Source organism: Mugil cephalus, chromosome 5, assembly GCF_022458985.1.
Source record: "Mugil cephalus isolate CIBA_MC_2020 chromosome 5, CIBA_Mcephalus_1.1, whole genome shotgun sequence".
NCBI lineage: Eukaryota > Metazoa > Chordata > Actinopteri > Mugiliformes > Mugilidae > Mugil > Mugil cephalus.
This window is the reverse complement of record NC_061774.1, coordinates 6,727,804-6,748,433: the sequence shown is the minus strand read 5'-3', so window position 1 is coordinate 6,748,433 and position 20,630 is coordinate 6,727,804. Positions and strand designations below refer to the sequence as shown.

Here is a 20,630-nt window from a genome sequence, read left to right as displayed (position 1 = left end):
AGGCAGACTGAGAGATGGAGCAAAGGTGGAAGCTAATATTAGACTGGTGCTATGAATGGCATGCTGGTTTGGAGGAAAAGATAACAATTTGGACCACAATCTTAAAAAAACAGTCCTCCTGAGACTGTCCATCTTTACTATAAAAGGATCAGTCATGAACCATCTATGCATTTACTATGTTCTTCAGTTTTGCTCTCCTTGTTAAAGTCACTGAATGAGATTAAAAAGGAAGGATATTACTTATTTTATAAACATCCGGAAAGCTGAATGCATTAAACTTGGAGCGGAGTGCTGAAATTATTAAATTATTTTAACATTTAGCTTTGCAGTTTGCATTATTTAACTGCCAAAACATTAAAGTGTGAGGTGACTGAATAAATTTAGTTATTTTTGTTTTAAACCAACGTGATGATCATTCCCATTCCCTTTAAACAAAAATGGACCAATCTTCCAAACAACGTGCATATAATTTTCAAGGCACTTAGCAGCACCTAGGGTTACCAAGCATCTTGGAAAAGTTGCCACAGTTCTTCTGTGAAGTTAGGATGTGGTTGGCCTCCTCTGCTCATCCTTGATCTATTTAACATTGTGCAGATCAGGCCTCTGTGGAGCCATACAATCAGATGACGTTCTCTTTAAATCCTGTTTATTTCTTTGTTGTCATGCTCCTGATCAAGACTGGGACTAATTTAACACCTCCCGGTTGGTATTGTGTGATGGATAAGAATCAAACGTTTGCCCAGTATTATAGCTCTTAATTGTTTTTGTTATTAAAGGAATAAATAAAGTTCACCAACAAGCTCCATCGTGTGAAAATAACATTGAGAGAAATTAACTAAATAAATCACAAAACATTTAATGACTTTGTTGATGAAATGATGGTGAATAATTCCAGCCCGCTTCTCCTACATTGTTGTAACTTCTTGACAGACGCTTTAAAGAGGTCAAAATGGAGTTGTCCATTCCATTTCATTTAAGAGGAGGTGTTATGACCACGTGTTTTTTCTGCCGAGATCTTCAGCAAGTAATCGCCTACCTACCTTCCATCCTATTTCAGTAGATTATTAAATGTAGACCCCATACGACAGGAAAGAGAAAATATCAGTAGAAAAATACTCAAAGCACTTGACAGGGAATGGGACTATCTGTATGCTAAATTAGACATTGGGAGCTATTTGTCCGGGTCTATAAATCTCCTCCACTGGTAACTGAATAACAGGTAATATCATCTCCATTTCAGTCTGACAGTAGTATCTCTGCTCTCAATGTCAAATAGCTGTTTTCAGTAATAACCAGTAAGAGGTTGATGAACATTCCTCCGCCAAGCATCTCGCGTAATATATATCCTGTGTGTGTGTGTGTGTTGTGTTTGAGTGCGTGGTCAGGTTGCTGTGTGGCACCACAGAGCCAGCTGCTCTCAGCAAAAATCGAAGACAAGATGGTCAGTTTTTTTTTTTTTTCCCAATATGATTCAGATGAAAGAGAACAGAACACAAAAAGCTCTCGTCACTTTTCACAGCTGGCTTTGATGGGTGTTCTTTTTTTTTTTTTTTTTTAACGGAGAGCACGGCAAGAAAGTCAAAAATATCTTGTAGTGAGAAAAGGATTATTGCTGTTAATGTAAAACTCTCAGTAAGCAGCAGGCTCTAATCCAGTCTCCTTGAAAGTTTTTCCCAAAAGCTGCAATGACGGACAATCTTCTGCGCCCAGTTAAAAACAGGAGCTTTGACCTATTTGCTTCCACATTGGGTATTAAACTAGGACATTATAGTGCCTACTGAGTATCACATGGAGAAAATTAGAAAGAGGACCTAATCAGCATCAGGCTAATATTGGAGTTCAGGATCCCAGTTTCTTTACATATGGCAGCACGAATCACTCTAAGGTCGCAGTAAAGGCAGAATGAGTTCTGCTGGAGATAACAGAATCTCTAAAAACCTTGTGTGTTTCCACTCAGACAGCATCACGGACCCACAGACTGAGAGAGGAAGAAACTGGAGCTTCATCTACTGTTTAGTCAATATTTCACTCTGTGGGGACACACAGCAAAAATGTCAAATCAAAATGAAAGTCTGGGACTGAGCATATGGAGCAGTGCTAGTCAGATATTTGTAGCGTGCACAAAGAATTAAAGTCTACTTGTAATTAATCACACCATATATAATTACGACATCCCAATTATCACTATTCATTTTGGCGCCTAATTTTGGCAAGTTATCACTCAGATCAATTAGGAATGAGGGTAAGAACTCATACTGATAAGTCATACCTGAAGCAGGTAGCAACAATCACTGTTGACTCTAGCTCTTCTACAAATGAGCTTGATTGTGTGTTTTGGATGAGAAACAGAGCTGAAAATTGGCATTCAGTGCAATGTCACTAACTGTGCAGTGTTGCCACGATGTTAATTTTCCCTTCAGGTTGCTGTGCTTTTCCTGCTGGTGTGTTTGGTAGATCACTGTCACAGAGTAATATACTACTGTATAATCTATACAATTTCTAGACTAAACTGTACAACCATATTAATCTTTAGAGACAGATTATAAGAGTACCAAGGATAAGACCATTTCACATTTCATGTGGTCCATATTTCATCTGCAGCACGTGGAATACAGTCATACAGTTCGTATGGTTATGCATCATAACTAGATGGCAAAATTGGTGGCAGCCAGCCTAATAGAGACTGTTGTTGATGCATCCTGACCATGTATTTATATTTTTTATGCATTATGTGTATGGTGACATGCTTCCCAAATTAAAAGAGAGGTTAAATCATTAGGAAAATACATTGCAGCATATTCAAATGAGCATAGCTCTAATTTGGCCATGCTGCTCAAATGCAGGCACGGAAAGTAGTTTGGGAAAACTATTTGACATGCAGCCCACATCCCCATCGGTGAGTAGCTCTAAGGCAAGGGGCAATTAGAGGAAATACTGCTGTTCTTATCTGCTGCTAAATCTGAAGGCAGATTCCAATAGTTATAGCTTGAGAGCAAAGCTGCACCTGAGCCTCTGGGGTAGCCAGGAACTCTAGATATCCTTGTACTACTCTCTAGTAAAAGACATTAGCACTTACAATGAACCACTTCAAACCTTTTACAAAACATAAAGTCATCAGAACATAAGTACAAGACAGCTCTTCCTGTTGGCAGTGTTGACAAACATCAATTTACAGGGGCCGGCGTCAGTCTGAATGTCAGCGACGAAAATTTTCCAGCCCAATGACACTAAAGAAAATCGAACAAACTAAAATAATTCGAACTGACTGTTCAACAAACGCAAGATGACAGTTCATTAAGATATAATTAAGTTAAACGTGCATCTCCACAAGTCGCTTTTCCTCCTGTTCCTGTATAGCGCTTAGAGGAGGATAACCTCCAACAGCCAGCTTTTAAATCACACAAATCTCCAGCTGTTTATATGTTGTTAAATCTTTAATGGTACCGACTGATCAGGCTCTCTGTGTGACTGTGAGCTATCTGGTTTCAGTCTCAGTCGTGGGCAGAAGAAAATCAATAAAATAAATGAATCCATACATCAGAACACTGTTGACTTCGTTCCTGCTGAGCCTACATGAAAACTATTTTTATCCAGTAAATTTCTGCTGTCAGTCAGCACGGTGAAGACGGTTTGCTCCTCAGAAGCTGCTGACAGACAGCTGGTTCTGAGGACAAAGGAGCAAGCAGAGGTCAGAGTTGGCGTAGACTGAATGGAAGGAACACTCGAGTGGTCATTACACAAAACTCATATCTCAATTTTAAAAACACACACGCTGTAATTTGATGTCTAATAGAGCATTTATTCGACGCTGGAATAAGCGCTCGTACTCAGAAATATGAAAGATATTAATAACCTTCGAACTTGGCAAATGTTACAGGTTTGCCTCTTGCATCTCTCACAAGTTTTTATGATTAGCACCCATCCATCAGCTACAACGTTAAAAGCACTGACAGGAGAAGTGAATAACATTGACCATCTTGTGACAATCCAATGTTCTGCTGGGAAAAACTTGGACCTGGCATTCATGTGGTGTTACTTAGACGTGTACCAGCCACCTAGACCAACTCATTGGTGGCTTTGACACACCAAAATCAGACTAACTACCTTCTACCTTGGGAAACGAAAAACCATCCAAGGAGTTTGTAACTGCACCATTAATCAACTTTGAACAGCATGATTCTTGCGTGTCAAGGAGATCATACCTGTGATGCTGGAGCCATAGACCTGCTTTTCTTGGGCACCTGGCCACTTCACTCCGGCCAAGAAGACACCAGGACTGTCATCTTCATCTCGTAGTCTGCAAAGTGCAACAAAACAAAATTGAGCACACACTGTTTAAAAAAGCTGGATGTGTCTCTAAAATCATGGCTGTCAATAGACTTTGGAGCTACAGAACTGAACCGGTAACTACAAAGTCCGTTTTGATGTAGTTTCAGATGCTAACATGAAGCCTAAGGCAACTTTCACACACAGCCTGGCGCAGGGTACGATGTGAGGCCATCTTCTTTTCCCCAGAACAATGTGAGGTCAGCCAGCGAAACACCTTGCCAGCCACTCAGATATGTACAAGCACACACATCAAAGTGGAACATCTTGTAGCAAAGACCTTGTAGTATTGTAGTACCTGGCTAGAATCAAGAGAGAAAATAAAGTTATCGTGGCTGTGATTAACTTTCCAAAGCTGTACAATCAGACCTCTGAGGAATACAAGGACAAAAACCGCTGTCTTCGCATTTTACGCCTACACCCAGGGCTTGTTATTTTGTGTTTCATCTTCTTTACCTGTACCCTGTGGCAAAATGCCCATTCATTCCAACGCAATGTTTTTCCATGGTGCTATTGCCAGCACGAAGCCATCGAATGAAGCAGTGAAAGCTGAAATGATGAGCAGACAATGTTTTTGTAATCCCTGAACATTTGAGGGAGGAAGAAAAAGTCCATGTCACACTACAGAGAATTGGCCATAAATGAGCAAAATAAGAATCACATACCTCAGAAGAAATAGGAGACAATAGGGGATGCTTATTAATTATGGTCAAAGAATAAAGAATGAGTGCATACAGCAGATCTATGGGCTACTAAAATATGTAGAGCCATTTAATACGATGTGAGAGCAGGAGAACAATGGCATTACAAACTACTCAAGGCCAGACAGGAAGTGGATCATTTCATGGGATTAAAACATCTCCCCCTTGTTGTACAGTTATAGTGGCTACATCGCATAAAAGAGGAGGCTTGAGTTCACGGACTACATAATCCAAAAGCTGTGTTTTAAGTGTAGATAAAACTGGCACAGGTTGTTCTGTTGACCCAGGACAACATTCTCAAGTTCCATTTGGATCTTTGGGGTGTGAGAAACCAAACAGTTGGGTTCAATTTCATTTTATTAATTATCATAATTATAAGTGTTTTGGTTGCTAATATGATGCAAAGGTCACGTCTCTATTCTCAATCCACTCTACAGGCAGTTATAACAGCCCTCAACCAGATCAACATCATAGCCATTTGTCTTGTTGAATACACTGATCAGGTATAACATTATGACCACCTTCATAATATTGTGTAGGTCTCCAAAACAGTTGTGACTCATCAGAGAATGGACATGGACCTTCTGAGGGTGTCCTGTGTTATCCGGCAACAGCCTTTGGGTCCTATGGGTTGAGAGAAGGGGGCTCTGTACATCATCCCAGAGATACTTGATCAATTTGGGATCTAGTGAATTTGGAGGCCAGCTCAACACCTTGTGCTGTTTTTCTTTTTTGAGTTGTTCCTAAAGCGTCTTTGTGTGTGTCTATGTGAGCCTGCATCCTGCTGGGGATGGCTGCTGCCATGGTCTGGTCTAGGTGGGTGTTACATGTCTAAGTAACATCCACATGAATGCCAGGTCCAAAGTTTCCCAGGAGAACATTGGATTGTCACAAGATGGTCAGCGTTATTCAATTCACCTGTCATTGGTCATTATGTTGTGGCTGATCAGTGTAAATCAAACATGAGCAATATTAATGTTACTGTAAAAGTGAAATTTCCTTCCAGTATTACAAGAAGTGAGAACTCACCTTCTCTCCAACTCCACTGACCAGAGTCTTAAAAGGATGACTCTGCCCCTAACCAAATCTCCAACTACACCCATGTCCACCCACACCCTCTTCAACATCCGACTCAGACTAGCAAAGAAACCATTAACAGTAATGAGAATCGATGGGGGTGTTAAAAGTATTGGCAGCCCAGCTCAGGAGCTGCTCTCTGTGCCATCTTTATTAGTCTGGAAAAAGAGTGCCGGGTCTCTAGCCTGCCAGCTCTAAATAGGAGTGCATTGATCAGAAGGTCAGGCCAGGCTGAATCCAGCCCTTTAATTGTCTGTGTCACTCCTCATTCCCATTCCAACAGCTGTCAGTTGTCTCCCAGGTAAACAAAAGCCCAAATTGCACATGGCATTTCATGGTAGACAGAGGTTAAGGTTTAGAGAGAGGGTAGCCCAACAGAGAGAAGGAATTTAAAGTGAAATCCACGATCATATTCATCTAAATCAGCGAGAGTGAACACCACACACTGTCATTAAATCAAAGATGTGTGTCTTACTAAACGTGGTCTAAACAGCTGAGGAAATCAACACGGAGGATAAGATATGTCTCCCTGGAGTTTTGGACAGCTAAGGGAAACACAAAAGGTAGCGACACTGAACGACAGCACACTGCAAGTAGTTGAATGCTATTTGGTCTGATAACCGTAAAAGAGGAATATGGACTTGTCAACTTTTCACTTTTAACTTGTATTGTATGATCTTCTTTCACAAGAAAACAAGAAAATGAAAATTAACACTCACTGTGTTACCTGCTCCAGAAAAATAAAACACTTTCGAAGTTGGCTTCGTCTGTATGCATGATTTTTTGCTCTGGAGACGCAAAGCCAGTCAAAGCCTTTTGCACATTAATCCAGATGTCTGGCTGCTTCAGACACACAGCTCTGTCAAAATTGCATCCTGGCTTTAGAGCTGGAGTCATTTCAGATGTCTTGGCAGCTAATCAGGCACTATCTTTCATCAAAAAAGTTGCAGTAACAGAGCCAAGCCTGTCTTTACAAAATCTACCGGGGCAAGATTGCATTTCAGTTGTACAGTGATTCGAGGCTTTAGTGTTTGGATTCCGCCTGGCTGGCTTCCTGCTACAGACATTTTGCTGGATGTAGCAAAGGTAAATAAATAGGTTTGTTTCAAATGTTACATTCCATAAGTCTCACAAACAAAAGCTAAGATAAAACCAGAAAATAGAGACAGAGATAAACCAATTCATACAAGTCCAAGAGAACGGGGAAGGGCTTGTCTTCAACAAAGTCTAATTCCAGTTCCCATTAAGCTTGAAATATGTAGATGTCATTCATAGAGGACATGATAGTCAAGGGTAAAGTATGCAATGGTGCTGTGAACACTTCTTTTTTGTCATAATCAAAGTCCTCACAGCTCATCACCGCATCTAAAGATTTAGTTCAATCACTAAGATTATAACCCATCATCAGTGCTCGCTGATTAAAAGGGTCGCTACGATCTTTATGAAAAATACAGCCTTTGTGATTAAGTAATTGCCCTGCCCAAAAGACGTTCAGCACTAAGGTCACCATCAGATGACCAGGTAAACCGCAGCTCACATTGCTTTTCGTAAATGTGAACTCTGTTAGCCGCGATCAACACAACACCATTTCCTGTGCTGGATTAACGTCTGCCAATTGAAAGTACGTCCACCACCTCTCTGCTCATCAATGTCACTGCAGCTTTCAGACTTACTCGGGTATGAAATTAATTTACTTCACACCTTTCGTAGACTTCACATAAGATCAGCATCCATTGTGATCTGATGAGGTGACTTGGCCTACAGCTGAAATCCACACAGCCTAAATGACCGACCGCAGGGACTGATTATCGCAGAGAGGTGGTAATACCAATTTCAACAGCTATTCAGTCTGCCTGAGGAAAAAAGAAGAGACTGTATACAGCAGGTCAGTGTTTACAGTGAACGCAAACTAAAGTAGTGCATTTATCCTGTACATGTACTGCCAGGTCATTATTTTCATTCAACTCTGTGTTATATACCCACACAGTCCAACTGCATTCCCACATGGCAGTTTATCACTGAGTCCACTGCTCTATTTTTCAAGCCTCCGGGGAAGCTTAGAGCAAATGCTCCCATACTGTCATTTAAGCTAGTTTATTTTGGTCGTAAAGAGGTAGGTGATGTTTTGACTGACGAAATAGATTTATTTTTAACAGCAATTTGAGTGAAGTGGAACACAAGGAATCACAAGACCTCTACAAGGGAGGTGACTACAATTAAGTTAGTATGCCACTGACTTTGCCCTCATTTCTACCTCTGCAAAGCACATAAAGACAAAATAAGAAATATCTTGACATTATAGGCAAGTGAGTGATGCTCTTTAAAAAAAAAAAAAAAAAAAAAAAAACATCCCTCTTGTAACTAATGAGTCATGAATTAGTCAGTTCTGTTATTCAGAGAATCTGACATGGAAGCATATTTTTTTCTCCTGAAAAGTTAACAGGCTGACATCTGATCCACACATGATTAGAAGAAAGCCATTATTTCGAATTTAGCTACAAATTCCAAGTGCACATCAACGTCTTCTGTTGGCTAAAACCTGCATCTGACCTTTGCAACTGTTCTTGCTGCTACCCCATTCCTGTTTCCGGTAATATTACACAAAACATTTATGAATGATGTAGAACACAGTTTTTCAAGTGTTATAAAAGATGTTGCATCGCTACGTTTTCTTGGCCAACGTTTATTCCTAAAACTGCACTGTGCAGCTCTGTGAGATAAGAATGTTTTAATAAAGTTAAATGCAACCAAGATCATTAAAAGGTCCCCTTCATCATGGTTAACAGTCAAGGGACCAACACAATCTTTTTTTCTCCAGTTTTTCTTGGCGTTGTTTCGAGAATTTCTCCGCGCTGTTTATGCTACAGAACTCAGCCAAAAAAAGAAGAAAAAGCTGAGCATGTGCATCGACTGTCATATACATACATATGGTCCGAATTACAGTCTGTAATCCTTTTTAGCTCATCATAGTGGTGAAGCAACAGTACGACCTAGCCACCCAACAAGGGTCAATATCTGATGCAGTACCATCACAAGCCTGTAGTCCGACATTGTTGCTGTTGTTGTAGCCTTAATTATTCTGTGTGATCGACGGCGGATGGCATTGGACATATTGTCAAATTCAGTTCATTGTTTAGTCTGCTTACAAACATATTCAGCATATGCAGTAGTTTTCTAATACAAAGAATTCCTCTCAAGTAATGATTCACAGCTAATATTCCTTTACAAATAATTTTCTATTTCTTGAATTCTGGAAGCAGGTAGTGGATGTGCAGGCTAAGAATACACACAAGCATATTGATTCACTGAGATGACACCGCCTGCCTTTTCTTATCCAGCTCCCAAACTTCCTGAGGGTCAATAAAACATCTCATAATGAGAAACGTCACCATTCTTCATCCAAAAGGGGACAAAAACAACTTGCTTCAGAATATGGGAAATGTTCTCAACACGGTGCCATCCACTGAGCTAAGTTTAGCAAGATGACCTGAGGCACCAAAGACTAGTCAGACAGATTTAGCAGATGAAATCAAAATAATGCTGTTTTACGTGGCAATTTTACACGGCAAGCTACAAAACCACAGACTTAAATTTCTGACAAAGCAATAATACAAAAGCAGGACATTAATCAGAACAACAGCTGGCATGAACAGTGATGATAGTAGTACTCATCCTTATGCAGTAATCAAAGAGAATATCTTGTAGATTTTCATCTCCAAATTATGTAACTGATGATTAACCACTGGTGAAAGTCTATGAAAGCCCTTACATGTATTACAAACTGTGTCTGTGGCAAATTTCCAGCAAATCTTATGTAAAGTAATTTGTTTATCATCAATTGCTTGAAGAGATACGCTGAAAGAAATACTGTCAACAATGCAGCCCCTCCATCTGGGTTCACCCAACACTACAAGCTCGTTGTTACCAGTTGTTACCTGCCATTTGTTTTTATTTTTGCATTTCTTTTTTGAACTTAAAACATTTAGGCAATTTTCATTAACATTACACAGTGTCTTTTCACCACATCGCTGCTAGTTGTCTCTAGTGTACATCCCTTTATTGGTACATGTCACTGGTTGACACAGTACACATAGGCAAGAGTGTTGTTTGTGAAACGGTGCTCAATAACACACCTGCAATTACTACTTATTCTATTAGGTCATCAAACTGAACAATACTAAGATCTTCGAGGCCATAACTGTGAATAATCTTTAACCTTTTATCGGCTGATGATTAAATTTGCCATCATAACAGCATTATATAAACAGGTTAATTTTTTACCATTTTTCAATTTTTCAAGGTTATAGAAGACAAGTAAGATTCATGTTTCCTGATGGAAAATGCTTTTTTGAAAAAATGGAATTCCCCAGTCTTTACTTGGGTCACTAATGAGCAATTTAGCACTGTACTTATCAACTAATCAATCGTCTTTCCAAGTCATTTAAAACCGAGTTAGTCATGACCCAAAATATTTTTCTAAATGACCACATCAAAATACTATAAACACAAACACATAGCATATTCAGTTAATAAGCCAATTAATGTCTTGACTAAGTAAGTCAATTCCTTGGCCTATGTCATTTATAAAAATAGTGAAAATGCCCATTCCAAGTGTATGTGTATGGTTCCCACAAACATTCTGTTTAAAAATTAAAAATATTACACAACTTTTAAATAATTGATGAAATTGATCAAGTGTTCAGTTGACAAATCGATTAAACAACTGGTTGTTCGGACTCTTACAACAGTGTATATGTAGATATTCTGAACCTCTCTCTGTAGCTGGAACAATTCTGCGGTTTTTAGAACAGCAGAGCTACTGCAAAATGTCTGGTAAGTTTATGATTGACATGAGCAACAAAACAATCAAATTGCCTTAAGGCATCTAAACCTGTCTGCCTCATTAATATTCCTAAACAAGCTTTCAGCAAAACAAACGCTGCATACTCATAATCAAGGGCATGACACACACTTTATATGTGGGCTTTGAAAACAGAGGGACTGCCCACCACTCAGCAAGTAATTCACAGCAGTGTTCACAGAGACAGATGGAACATGTAGAAGAAGGATCATTTCACATATATCATGAATAACTCCTCTGCTTTTTCTTTAAGGGCATGATCACATATGTGCACAGTCCATCACTATATAAATTAGATAGTGACTGTCAAATATAAACATCCCTACATACAGTTATTGCAATCAGTGCCACTGTATGTGTTGAATACAGGTCCGAACAAACTCTTTTTGGACTTGCATCTTAATCATTTTACTGAATAACAATTTTCTAATACAAACACAAAGTTGTCAATGTATCTGAAAACTAAAATGATTGATGGTGTGGTGTGGGTTAGCACTCGTGTCTAACATCAAGAAGGTCTGTGTTTGAATCCGACTGGGGCCTTTCTGGGTGGAGTTTGCGTGTTCTCCCTGTGTCCATGTGGGTTTTCTCTGGGTACTCCAGTTTCCCCCTACCGTCCAAAGACATGCTCATTAAATTCATTAGTGATTCTAAATGGGCCACAGGTGTCAGTGTGAATGGTTGTCTGTCTCTCTGTGTTAGCTCTGTGATAGACTGGAGACCTGTTGATGACCGCGTTCTACCTAAACTGCACAAAACACCTTTTTTTAAAAAAAAAATCTCTTTTGAAAGCACAAGATCATATCATTACTGTTAGGGGCAAGCTTAATCCCTAAGTGGAAAACTAACCTAAATTTGTATGCACGACTGGCTTTCAAATTCAAATGTAAGGTTACAGCATTTTCTTAAAGCTTGCTTCTGTACCAAGCAGTCAGGGTGACCTTACTGAATATCCAAGATCTGAAATGTAGTGCCGACAAATCCCCTTTTGATTAAAAAAAAAAGGATGAATGTTAAAGGAGTTGACTTCAATCCCATATTAAGAAAAAAAATAACTCTGTTAGAAAGTCCTCTTTTGCTTCCAAATAAAAAAATATTCACGATGTAAGTCTTTTTTGGGGAGGGGGGAAATCCCTTCCCATTTAAATTTCAAAACACAGACCGCTTAGGTGCTAAGGAGAACAAAATGAATGAAGTTAAGTCCTGGGCAGTTGTCTTAAATATATAACCTCGACTCTCATGATGAAGCCAAAAGGAATAATCATCAGTCACACATGATGGGCCTACTTTTACTAAGTAAAGGATAATCAAGGTTATAATAATACTATTATAGTTAAAAGGCTAATAAGTAAGCACTATAAACACATAAATCATGTAAAAAGTCATTAACTTTTCAAAGCTTTTGGCCCTGTACACTTTGGATAATAATGGCTTTTGCTGGCACATCATAGCCGCTGAAAAGCTGCTCATTACCACTGGACATAGAATGTTAACAATATTTCCAGAGCTCAATTTAAGAGATTGCTGAAGTCAAATTTTAAGCAAAAAAAAAAAAAATTAAATGTGGATAAACCACATCTGTTTATACGCTTGTAAGATGAAACTGATCCAAGAGTTTGAATGGGTAAATCTCAGTGATGTTTCGAAAAGACATAATCAACAATTACTTGAGCTCCTTTTGCTGTTTTTACAGCCTGCAATCATCCTTTCGCAATACCCGTAATTGGAATGATTACCTAAAGCCACTTTGCCGGACTCTGCATACATAATAAAATGTAACAAGAGACCTCCACCCCCTGCACATGGAGAATCCTGTCTGCTCTCACGGCTTTGGTGTCCACATACGTCTCTGTCCTGTGACTTCAATAAGTCAAGCGCAAGCCCATCGCCAGAGCAGTAGATCAGGTAACACTGGGTGGGTGCAATTCTTATTTGTGCAAAGCAAGGTCATGGATGTTGGATCAATCAGACAGATTAATGAAGCACAACCTGCTGACATGACGAATATTGACACCCCTATTACATCTTGGTCATTCAGTCCTCGAGTCTGCTTGAATAAATCAGGACCAAGTAGAAGGAGGCAGGTAAACTTCTGAACCTAATCCATCACATGATGAACAGGACACAAGATGACATTAAGTCACAAAATGTTGCTGAATTAGACCCGATTTTGCTAGCAGTGGCTAGAAAAATAATTTAATCTGAGATCAGAAGCTTCTGTTTTTAATTTCTTGGGAGATAAAAGGTTTATGGTGACCTATTTATGAGAAACTCAACCTAAGAACTAAGATTTAAATTGTTATACTTTTCTATGTTTTTTGATAAATTGTTGGACCATTTAGTTGAAACAAACAGACAAAATAGCTGCAGTAATAATTAGTTAATTATTAAATTAGCCAAACAGCAGGAAAATGCAAGGAACTATTTTAACTATCTTTTGCAAAACCTGGTCAATACTTTCAGTGCAGAACTACTTTAAAATACATCCTGTGTCACTAAGCCACAGTGTTGGTTGGCACAGAAAAAAAAAAAAGGAAGTCTTGGCCCAGGCAGTTAGAACAGCACAGCGGACAGAGGGAACTGTCCTGCCACAAGCTCAGAACACAAGCTCACTGACTGAGGAACAGTGTCTTCCCCAGAGCTGTAGCCTCCAACACAACCCCCCTCACACACACCTCATATTAAACTGCTGTGAAATAAACACCACCACCTGAAATAACTTGGATTTTGTGCAATAACCATACATCTGTGCAATAACTTCTGTATTGTTGGGCCAAAGCTTGAACAAATCAAATCTTCTTTATTTTCCGTGTATGTTTGTTCCAAGTGAGCCCTAGACAAAGCCTGGACCATAGGTGGCTACACCAGCGAAACCCAAAAGGAACTGAGAAAAGGGCAATGGGACTTGGATTAAATATTTAAACCTCAACTTCCCACCAGTCTCTTAGAACTGGAGAAGCTACTCGGATGAGCAGCAAAGCTTCAAAACTCCACAAATCCAGTTGCCTTTTTTTTTTTGAACACCTTTTGGATTACCATGACCTGAATGACTGAGGACCTTCACTGACATACACTAGTGAAAGTTGCTGGTGAATCAGCACTGCTCTGTAATTACGCCACACGAAAAAAAAAAATTCGTGTGGCATTTTTTAGCATTTAATTTGTGTCAAACTGAATATTTCCAGGATTTAATTTCGTTCACCTTGCTGCCGTTGTTGGAGACAACAGTCCAGCTGATATCACTGGGATTTCAGAGCAATTTTTTATATATTTCATAACCTAAACAATTAATGGAGATATACTTAATTGCTAATAAAAATAATTAGTAACTGCAAGCCCTACGGCAAATGTTATATTAAAATTACTGATCAATATTCAGAATAGCTGCCAATTCATATTCTGACGATTTATGTTAATCAATTCATCAGGCATTAGTTTCAGTTTATAGGGGCTTGTTCGTTATATTAAACCTATTATTTCAAGCATGAATGCATGCACAGAAAACGTCTCCACATTCCCCAAAAAATACATAAAATTATAACTCATATAGTACCGCAGGTGGAAAACCTTTACCTGAATAAACTGGTTTGCTTAAAAAGCTTAAAGAACCTCCAATATCATATCTCCTGCCCACATTCCAGTTGTATTTCTGACAACAGACCCAGAACAAATGGCATTTTTAATCAATAGGAGGATTAACCTTTTCCATCAGTGGTGTGCTCCCCTAGAAAAACGTGGATTCGAGATTTAGGATTATACCTGTGAAGACATGCTTTAGCTCATTATTGGACTTATATCTTCAGACCTGTGTGACACCCCACAAATCACTGGCATTAGGTTACCATTAATGACTCAGTAATCCTTCAAATCTCTCCAGAGAAATGCACCTCATCACAGGCCTTACTGGATATGATGTATTTGTAGCAGTGTCTAGAGTAATGATCCTGCGCATAGAGACAAGCTCCCCAGCTCTGCGCAACAGCTGATATTCTGAACATTCAGATAAATATCACAACAGTAATTGACATTATTTCTCACACAGCACTCATAAAACTGTCTTAGTGCACAGACTAAACTTATTTATACCAGCACAGAGCAACGATGTGACCTCAAACGGCTTTCTCAACATGATTTAACACGTGACCCCTGTGCTGAAACATTAACTGACTAATGAATTAGTTAATGAAGTTAATCTGATAATAAATTGATTATTTAAATGAATTTACAAACATAGTGCCTGGGGCACAATCGTCAAGTCCCAGTGATTTTTGCGGTAAACGTCAAAAGAAAATAAATGGAAAAATATAACTGATACTACACTGATGATCAATAGTCCCTCAGGCCATAAGACTCAAGACTGTGGACAATGATGATACTACTGTATATCTTTTACACAGTTACATCTTAAATATCTTTAGTATCTGTTTCTATGTGGTGAAGCTACTGGACACTGAATTTCTATTGGGATTAATAAAGTATTTATTGACCTAACCTGAAGGTATCATCATGTGCCTCGAGGAACTTGATGGCCATTTTTGAGTATTTATTTTTTAACATCTCTTTATTTAATTCAACTAAACAAACTGTATTCACTACACTTCAGTTATAACTGCAAGATGCCTGCCCACTGGTAATCCAAATCATAACTATTTACAGCCACAAGCCTTATTCAAGCAAAACACGATCCTCTTTAGGTCAACACAAGGTGCAGATGCTAGTCTTCATTAAGCTTCAACGTGTGACCCACACTTCCCATGCTTTGCCCAGATTAAAGCCAAGCTGGCCAGGCATTTGTAACTGAAATCATTTCAAAACAGATGAGAAAAAAAATTCAAAGTTATGCTTATGGGAGTCATGCTTAAAATCTGCGCCGGCAGGTGCAATATGCTGCTCCAAATAACTTCCTGCACTCGGTTATAATAAGCAACCATTTCTCACTACCATCCGTTTAAACTACAATAAACCTTCCCTGAATGGCAAACCAGCACTGCAGCGGATTCACATATCCCAGTGAAGGGGGGAAAAAATAACTTAACAGGAAAACTACGAACGAGATGCTCCCGGGATGTTAAGAAACGCTAAGCTGTCGCACTGCTCAGTTAAACCGATGTAAACATAAGCAGTCAGGACGGCAAACTGTAAAGTCCGCTAACTTAAAGTCCCGTAGACAAGTGGTATTTTGACATAATTTGTAGTTGCACAACACTTTAGATAATTAATCGCCGAATATGTTTCAAAAACACGTGCTACAGTAAACTGCAGACGCGACATAAGCTAACACCAAGACCTAACTACCGTTGACGGAAGTTAGCACCGGGGGAAGTGACAGCTGAAAGCGAAGAGAAAGTAGAAAAGTACCTGGTTCAGGCGTTTGCCGTCTGTCGCGCTCTGTGCACTGCCGACACGTTTCCCAGAAACCCACGCAGGACTTGGAAGTTTCTTTGCGCAGCTCTCTGTTAATGAGTGGGTAACCAGGAAAGCCTCTGGTTAGCAACCACAACTTCAAACAATGGCGGAGCCAAGTACGGCAAGCCGGAGGTCGACATGCGCTTTGTGTTTATCTTCGACTGGTTTCGTTTTGTCGTTGCACCCATGACCTTTCAAAATAAAAATACATTAAATAATTTTTTATTTTTTTTTTAAAGTTCAAACCAATCGTCTAAACTGCCCAGTGGACAACAGCAATGCTAAATAGTGTTCAGGTTATTTAATTCAGTGGTGGTTTTTCAGGAACATCCGCTGGGAATTTCAAAATTGTCTATAGAGAGTTTGTTGAAAATGACACATTGTTTTAGTTTGTATTAAATATGTATATTCACTGTTAATTACAACAACATTACTACTTTTGGCCATAATAAATTGTTTTTGACACTCATTGGGAAGTCAAGTTTCAAGGAGTTAGTTATCATTTGTGTGTTTAGTTGTAAAATAACACTGATCAAAAGAACAGTGGTTGACTCTTTTGGACAGAGGTTTGAAATTAGTACAATCTCCAGTTGATAATTTGATGGACTCAGTTATGGTCCTCATCTCATTACACATTACGAAATTGGATGAATTTCTTTTAATCAGACAAAAATGTAAAATCCTAACCTGACAGTTCACATCTTTCCTTTTAGTTTTTAACGAGGACTGATTTCTGTCCATCTGCTGCATTCATCAGAAGCCATTATTCTCTTCTGCAATTGTCAGTATTCTCCTGCGGTTATTTAATGGACTGACTTCAAACTTCAGTTCAAATTAATACAAGACTATTATGTAGATAAGTCTGATGACATTTAAAGTTGCATGAGTTGTCCTCCCACATGAAGTTATTCACTGAAATTTCAAAAGGAAAATTACGTGTAGCCAGCTCCGTCTTACATATTCTATGGCCAATAAGCACTGATACATATCTGGACACAAATTTGTGGAATAAACTGGCAACCTGAAAACTTAACGGAAATTTATGTCGTCAAACTTTGGGGTACTCCACTTTGGAGTACCCCAATGACTACACCATTAATCCCCAAACCATACACGCCGTATTTAAATGTAATAACTATGCAGGCATAACTTTGCATAAGCAACAGTCTAATAATGTCATATATAATAATGTGCAGTAAATGTCAGAGAGGATTTTACCTAAGTAGCTTTTGCGTGTGAATTTTATGTGGTATTTATTGGTGCTGTCCCTGAATTTGCAGGCTTAGGGAGGCAAAAAAGCCCACATACACTCAAAACCCCAAACACGATATAAACAGGATTGACGCCTAACAGTATGTAGGATGTACTGTACACCACAGATTACGGTGAATTATCCGTTTAAACTACAATAAACCTTCCCTGAATGGCAAACCAGCACTGCAGCGGATTCACATATCCCAGTGAAGGGGGGAAAAAATAATTTAACAGGAAAACTACGAACGAGATGCTCCCGGGATGTTAAGAAACGCTAAGCTGTCGCACTGCTCAGTTAAACCGATGTAAACATAAGCAGTCAGGACGGCAAACTGTAAAGTCCGCTAACTTAAAGTCCCGTAGACAAGTGGTATTTTGACATAATTTGTAGTTGCACAACACTTTAGATAATTAATCGCCGAATATGTTTCAAAAACACGTGCTACAATAAACTGCAGACGCGACATAAGCTAACACCAAGACCTAACTACCGAATTATGTCCCAAGACTGTTTCCATCATCAACTAATGATGACAACTTTCATCTCTAAGCTGCTGTGGATGAAAAAGCAGGACATTAAACATCCTGTTTGTCACATGTTTACATGGAGTCCTCACTTTTCACTTTGTCCACATGGCACCTACACATGGGATTTGTACAGTTTAGCTTGTCTTCATCCTAATCTTTAACAGCTAAAATAGTTCAAAGCTGTTTTTTCTCACTTGTACACCCCTTAAAGTGCACCTCCACTGCATGGGTCGTTTTTCCATTGGGGTGATTGGGCGACATCCTGCCAATAATCATCAGTGTTGTAGGCTGTTAGCGAGCGTGTCGCCTTAGAATATAGTGCAATCAGTATTAAGCAATGTATCGTGGAATGCTGCTGGCACGTCTAGCTGGGACCAATTCAATATGGCTGCAAATTGCCAAGGTCTGCTCAAAGACTCTCTGCTATGCCTTAATGTGTTTTAATCATGTCTAACCATTTTTTTTTTCCTAATGTTTGGAGTAGCAACTTACTGGGACATTTATGAAAAACACAGTTCATTTACATTTTGAATAAGTGACCGTAAGCTCCATTGGAATTTTGCCACCATTGCACCGCTTACAGATTTCCCTTGTCGAACTCCGAACATCTTAATCTAATGACAAGAAAGTAGAAAAACAATGTATTTTAATGCTCCAACAATGCTTCTCTCCTTATTAAGTAAATTATTTCAATCTATGTGTAATTTCACTTTGCTCTCAGTTGAACTTGTTTCCTCCTCTATGGCTTATTGTTACTGTTCTGGTGGCTAAGCTCTTTTAGAGATGCCGGGACATGAACAAAGCCAGTGATATCTAGTGAATTCTCATTACAGGGGGATTATCATATGTGCCAACATGCATTTCACTCCCACATCATTAAGTGTTTTGGACCATTTACAGCCAATTACTCAACTGCTAATACTTTTTTTTTTTTTTTACCCCCAGGCTTATGATGGTGTTTGGCATATTGTGACAACTTTGTGAATTTATCTATCTATTTTTTCAAGGCTTTGTCTGTTTTTTTTTCAGTGTAACAAGACACAGATAACTATTTCTGCTCTATGTGTCACATATGGACCAGTTAAATGGGATAAGCCAGTGCAGTGTAAATACTGATCTGAGAAACTTATTAATGCTTAATGATCCATTACTATACCCGAATGAGCAATAATCTGAGTTACCATGTCTCTCCCAGCTGGAGGGATGTACCGTTACCTAGTTCACAGCAGGCTGCTTCAATTAGGCGCCCACTGCACTGCGTCAGCTGCACAACACAAGCCTGGAGTTCTAATGCAGATATACTGTCCATTACACATATAGTGTAAGCAGCTTTTTCTTTCCCTACACAAATTTTCAGTGACTCAGTCAAAGGCACTGATTGCTGACACTGTTACATGCCTCTTCAAAATACAGAGAACTTGATCCACCTCAAGTAGGAATTGTTTGAGATTGTTCAAACACCTCCAGGCCAGTTTGGTGTTCCAGGGGGGTCACCCCCCACGTGCACACCCACGAATTAGCAACTGGAGACCCTCTCCACACCGCCAGTCTGTGTTTCTCCTCCTAAAGTCCACGTGATCTCCTTTGTCTTCTTAGCGTTCAGGATCAGGTTGTTCTCTGTGCACCACACAGACAGCCTCTCCAGCTCGTCCCGGTATGCGGACTCATTCACACCTGAGATGAGCACCACCACAGTGGTATCATCAGTGAACTTATTGTTGAATAATGTTGTTGCTGGGGTGTGTAAAGGTACAATCAGGTGTGTAGTGGGTGTAAAGTAGGGGGCTCAGCACACAGCCCTGAGGGGAGCCAATACTGAGGCTGATGGCTGAGGAGACGTGGGGGCCTCTGGGAGCGATCTGTCAAAAAGTCCTTGATCCAGCGGCACACAGAGTCAGATATTCCCAGATCGTACAATTTTGACACCATTCTGTTCAGTAGGATTGTGATGAACGCCAAGCTGAAGTCCACAAAGAGCAGATGTGCACAGGCCCCCTGATGCTCCAGAAGAGACAGAGCAGTATGGAGGACTGTGGTTATGGAATCCTGTGTGGATCTGTTGGCCCTGTATATGAACTGAAGAGGGTCAAAGCCAGGATGTAAGTGATGTGGGTCCAGACCAGTTTCTCATAGCATGTAGTGATAATGGTAGTGCCACAGTCATTTAGACTGTTGATGGTATTTTTCTTGTGGAAGGGGACGATAATGGAAGACTTTAGACAGGGAAGGACAGTGTCCTGATCATGGACTGATTGAAAATTTTGGTGAAGACCCCCGCCAACTGAGCTGCACAGGCCCTAAGTACCTGTAACCAGTGTGTACCTTGCCTGATGCACATCCACCATGAGGCAGTGCTGCTGTGTGCTCATGGAAGTGATAAGGTCATCTCTCATGGCAGTACTTCAAAACAAGAAAAGTATTTCAAATCCTCTGTTAGTGAGGGCCACCATTGTCCACTGGCAGGCTGCTGGGTCTGT

The 20,630-nt window shown here is 39.6% G+C and overlaps 1 protein-coding gene across 3 annotated transcripts in view; it reads right to left on the bottom strand.

Annotated features, from left to right (window-relative positions):
• Positions 1–20,630, bottom strand: part of enox2 (ecto-NOX disulfide-thiol exchanger 2) — a 195,663-nt gene that overhangs the window by 138,887 nt on the left and 36,146 nt on the right. The window contains exons 1-2 of one of the 3 annotated variants that reach the window (XM_047585235.1): positions 16,324–16,501; positions 4,203–4,297 (exon numbers count right to left, since the gene is read on the bottom strand). The gene's annotated coding sequence lies outside the window, so the exon portion shown is untranslated. Of the gene's footprint in view, positions 1–4,202; positions 4,298–16,323; positions 16,502–20,630 lie in introns of those variants that run through there. The other 2 variants (XM_047585231.1, XM_047585232.1) reach the window with 2 other exon arrangements.